This window comes from Astatotilapia calliptera, chromosome 20 (assembly GCF_964374335.1).
Source record: "Astatotilapia calliptera chromosome 20, fAstCal68.1, whole genome shotgun sequence".
In the NCBI taxonomy this organism is placed as follows: domain Eukaryota; kingdom Metazoa; phylum Chordata; class Actinopteri; order Cichliformes; family Cichlidae; genus Astatotilapia; species Astatotilapia calliptera.
This window is the reverse complement of record NC_137441.1, coordinates 35,372,763-35,378,262: the sequence shown is the minus strand read 5'-3', so window position 1 is coordinate 35,378,262 and position 5,500 is coordinate 35,372,763. Positions and strand designations below refer to the sequence as shown.

Genomic DNA, 5,500 nt, shown 5'->3' with positions numbered 1-5,500 from the left:
TTTTTTCCAGACTGGGTCCAGGAGGCACAGTCGCGACACCTAAGGGATCTGCGCCATCTGACTCTGGCGTAAACATTACGCACCTGTTTAAAAAAACAAAACAAAACAATAAGAATAAGAATAATTAATAATAAAATGTTCATGTCATGTGTTTTTCAACTCCCACTCCCTTTTTTCTTAATAGCTTCATTTATGGCTAGAAAAACAGGCCAGGTTTTAAATAGCCCCCTTGTTGCCTTGGATACAGCCAGTTATCAGTATTTGCTTGGAGGGATTTTACGGGTTTGATGATCCTTTGTGTACATAGACAGGAAGAACACGCTGTCAATAAACAGCCAAGTCCTATAAAGCAACAAAATTTCACTGTGAGAGTCCACGAAATGTGGAGCTCATGTTTTATGAAGCTTGTTATTCTCAGAATTTGCAGAGTTTTATTAGAGCCACAATTTCTGTTCTTATAACCGCCACAAACCCATCATCGCTTACATTTCGATTTTGGCATGTTATAGCTTGATATTTAAACCCTGTTTGCTTCTCCCCTCCAAAGATTTTGATTTTCCTAAATACAAAGCACAAATTCAGAGTGTCAAAGTTCAAAATAGTTTCAGACTTTTTTTTATTGCTCAACTCCAGTGTTGAAGATAAAGCAGCTTGCATTGCATACTGTAATCATAGAGCAATGTTCAGCGCACACATACAACATTCTTTTCTGCATGTGTATTTAGGAGTGTTTATTTCATGTTTGTAGGCCTGTGTATTTACTTATTATATACGGTGTAATGTACCGCTAAGTGAAATGTATACGTGAATGTCAATGTTATTTGTTTCAAACAGTGTTTCCTATGTTCACAGCTGAATGTAAAAATCATCAAAATGTCCTCAAGTCGTCCAAACACATTAAAGAAAACAAGTTATGTTTGCGTCTCGGTAACGTAAGACAAAAACCAAAAAGTGCTCTCTAGCTCTACAGCAGAAGCAGAAATAGTGGTCACAGGGTGATGAGTGATCTGTGAGGAAATAATGTGGGCAGAGAAATGCAAGAAGTGTCAAAGTTAAAGCCAGCACACATGTGATCTGATCGTCTATTTGGCTTTGCCAAGTACTTATCAACATTGATTTACCTACCAGCGTGAGAACAGGCATGTTGCATGTTGTTGTTCAAGTAATATTCGAGCTTGTGTAATCAATATTTTCCCCTATACAGGAAATTTCCTAATACAGAAGATGCCATTTAGTTTTAAGGTCATTATCTTTAATAATAATTTGTAGATTTGTAAAGAAGGGTTTCAGGAATCTTTAATGAGGATACTGCACATACATGTCTTATCTTCTTAATTTAGTTGTTAAAAGAATGAAAACTGCCTGTTCTCTTCTCACAACCTCACTAAACATGTTCATTTCCTTCCTCCTGCTGGGGGCAGACATTGTTTCTCTACTGTGAGCTGAGTGGTTTCTGTCATATTTCAGATCTGTTACAAACAAAATGACAGAGCGTGCATCAACAGTGGGAGTGCTTATACAGCTACCAGGGCTACCCTTGGAAAAACTCAGAACAAACCTCATCAATATGGTCGTCAAATCTCATCTTTATTGGGGGAAAGAGCTTTACCTCCCTACAATTTTGTGATCAGGACTGTAAGCAGTGAGTGCTTCTCCAATTACATTTACTCCATACTATTGTCATTTGCATTCTCCAGCAATGGCCTCATTATACTTCACCTTGTAGCCAAGGAGAGAATGAATTGATGGACCGGCTTCAAGGGTAAAAACATTACAGACATATTTCACAAGCTTGTCCTTTGAGTCAGCTTTGTCTAAAGGTTAAAACATTCACACACCCACTTAAATCATGGTTTCTGGACAGCATCTAAAATGATTTACTTTCTATTTTATTTATCTGTAGCTTTGCATTACAGGCCTGTCTGTAAGCAAGTCAGGTCCCTAGATATGGACCTGCCACATGATCTGAGCTGCAAAACTGAGAAGAAAGTCATTCTAGAAGCACGGCCCTCATCATCTTGAACATCCCCAGGCACTTATTTCAGTGGCCACTGGGTAAAAAGTGCATGTACAGAGTCACGTGTCACATCTTTTAAAAAGCCTTTCAGTTGTTTAAAATCTATTTTGCTTCAATAAGGTTTTAAAATAATTTCCAGAGTTGTACTTCTGTCCCTGTCTTTGCTGTTGCAAAATCTTCCATACATTTCCATTCTGCATTCTGAGCGCCACCTCTCTTATGTCATAGCTTTAGAACCACTAAGTGAGGATATTAATATCTAACTGCAAGTGACTTATTTCTCTTACTCGTGAAAATATTAGAATTAGAGGAGATAAAATTCAAATATCTTTGTTAGATCAGTTGTCTTGTTATTCATAGACAAACACATATATACAGGATCCTCAGGTTTTAAAGAGTGATGACAGACATATTTACAAAGAAATGTAAATTTTTGATAAATTTGCCCAAGCACTAGAAAAATCCCACCACTTTCTATATATAACCTCTTTTTACCTACATTATCTTAACCCCCACCATTCTCATATGGTTAAGTTCAGGCTGGATTTTAGCTTTTTTTTTTTTTTTTTTTAAATGTTCTCAGTTTGAAGGTTTCTATTTGGCAAAATCTAATAAGGAAAATGTCTATATAAAAAGGGGGGTAGATGTGAACCTAGCACACTTCGTTCCCACTTTTAATGCCGGTCCCAAACCTTAAAATGCACAAGCAATGCTCCAAAGTATGAAACATTAGTAAGGAGGTCATATGGTATTAAGATGCCTTGCCATACTGTACTTGAATACTACAGGTTGATCAGTCAGTGCAGTTTATAGGTTTACTGACTTAGTTCCCCTTTGAAAAGATTGCTTAAATATAAAGAAAGAACATTATTCAAGTCTTCTTTTTTAACCAAAACCTTTAATCACAGTATAAACAAAAACATATGACAAAAGCTGAGGAGTTAAGAACAAAGAGTTCAGAATGTCCCAGAGGAAAAGCTGTCGTCCAGCAGATGTTCAATCACAGCTCCAAGCGTGAGCCGGCAGCTGCTGCCTCTGGTAGAAGTGGATGCTCCAGGTCTCAGACTTGACTTGGGAGGGTCCTGGGTCTCCAGCTGTGCTCACCCATCCCGTTGTTGTCGGCATGTGACGTCACAGCCATGGCGGAGAGCACGGTTCACTTGGACCTCTGCCTCATCTTTCTCCTTTTGCGCTTCAGCCTGTACAGAAGACGTCACAAAGTTCAGTCACACTTCAGGTGCTATAAAAAAGTAAATATATAAACGGGTGTGAATGCAAAAGGGATAACTCTTACCTGCGCATGCGCTTCTTTCGCCACTACGGAAAAGAGACAATGTTCAATTAGCTATAACACATTCATAGAAATTGGCCAAAATATTTCATAATGGGCTGCAGCTGCCAACATCTGTTTAAGCAGGACTTTAAATTCTGATGGCTATGCTAACCGTCAAACTGCACAAGCTCGCTGACTAGCTAACAAATGTAGCCCCGCTGGGAAGTGTATTTATCCCACACAGAGACACCAAACACCAACCTTAGCTCTCATGTCGACGAGGGGACGCTGCAAACAGAAAGAAAATGTTACGGATACTTTCGATTGATTTCATATTAAGACGATTAACTTGGATTCTTACACCGACTATTCCCACTCACCGATCGCTAAGGAATCGTCTCCACGAAGGACGTCATAACGTTGAGACGTCCGATTTATATGGCCTCCTACGTCATTCTCAATGGACGCCAGCGAGACGTGGGAAATTGAGTTTTCAAGATGGCAACGCTCTTCAAATGATTTTATTATTGGACCATTTATTTTTAAATAATACTTACACACCGCGCATGTGCGAGAGATCGCATCAAATCTTACTTATAATAGACTCACTCCCACCTCTCCACCCGTCCACGATATTCCTACATTTAAACTCTCTGCCACTGAACGTACCTTCCCCCTTTTCTCCTCCGTCTTTCCCAACAGTAGCATATTTTCCTCCTACAACCTGCTGCTTTATTGCGCTGGTAGGCATCATTGGAAAACCTTGCCTTGGTTGATCCAGTATGGAGATCTCATTCTTGAGGATTTACAGATTTTTATGTGCAGTCACTGGAAGGTTTGTTCTTTCTCCTGCAGATCGATCAAATGGATCTGTATCTGCTCCTTTGTACATGGAGGAACAGGTGTACTGCCAGATCTCTTCAAAATGACCTCCAGTGGGCTACTTACACCGGTCAAAAGTTTTAGAACACCCCAATCTTTCCATTTTTTAATTGAAAATTATGGAGTTTAATGTCTCATTGCACTCTGAAATGAAAGTATAGCACAAATAAGCAACTGGACTGAAAAACGATATCATGGAATAAATTTATAAACCAAAGTGTAATCTAAACTTTTGACTCATCAAAGTAGCCACCTTTGGCAGATATAACAGCTGAAGCTGCCATAAACGTGTTCAGTTCATCCCAAACCAGCTCGATAACATATCACGGAAGCTGTTAACTCTCAGAAACTTGTCCTCTGATTCATTTGTGGTTTTGGGTTTGCCAGACCTCTTCCTCTGTCAGTTTGCCCCAGTTTCTGAGTGACTTTTGATGGTAAAGGAAACTGTACTCATTGACACGTTGACTTTCTTTGCAATTTCTCTGCAGGAAAGACCTACATTTGTAAGTGTCATGATGGTCTGTCTCTCTTCCATTGTTAATTGCCTTTTTCTTGCCAATTCTGTAGCAACACACTAATTTCTGCAGTACAATACTGTTCAACTGATCACGAGGTACCGCAGTGTTTTTCACAGAGTTTTATGCAGACAGAGGGGGTTTGTAAGAAATCCAGAAAATGTGGAACCCCTGCAGGAATTTGTAGCACCAGCCTTCAAGGCTTTATCAAACTCCATTGCTGCAGAACAGCTTTACATTGTTATCCTATTTTGTGTTACCTGAAAAAGGCCTTTTTGTATAATTCTGAATTGTACATTTTCAATTTTGGGTAACATTACCTTTTTTAACCTCTGGCAGTTCACCACTTACCTTTGTACCATTTTAAGCTATCAGTGGACTTGAACGACTTGAATTGCAATAAATAACTGGAGGGTAGTGTGTGTATACTCCATGAAGAGGCATAGGAGTCACCAGAACTGCCCGTTCACTTCACATATGAAACACTTGAGCATGTGTGACAGGCATGAAAGAGTCTGCCTGTGACATCATCAAGCATGACCAGTTTGGTAGAGGGTCAGAGGGTGATAGTGTGAAAAGGCATCCTTGGAAGGTTGCACAAACGTCCACATGCTAATCTGTACCAAACTCAGGCTTCTGTTGTTCCAGTCGCAGTAATCCTCCTGGTATAGGGTAAGACCCAGCCTCACAGTTCTTGGATGACGAAGTCACTGGAAGTTCACATATTCAGATCCAAGTCTAGGACATAAGGCCCAGGACACCATCTGCTGTCTCAAGAGGAGCATATCTAGGTGTTAACATAGTGCACACAGG

At 39.7% G+C, this 5,500-nt stretch overlaps 1 long non-coding RNA gene across 1 annotated transcript; it reads right to left on the bottom strand.

Annotated features, from left to right (window-relative positions):
• Window positions 1–2,895: 2,895 nt before the first annotated feature.
• Window positions 2,896–3,819, bottom strand: LOC113013304 (uncharacterized). The gene is made up of 4 exons (XR_003270813.2): window positions 3,671–3,819; window positions 3,552–3,578; window positions 3,312–3,334; window positions 2,896–3,216 (listed from the first exon to the last, which is right to left on the bottom strand). It is a non-coding gene; the product is annotated as an uncharacterized LOC113013304 (long non-coding RNA).
• Window positions 3,820–5,500: the final 1,681 nt, after the last annotated feature.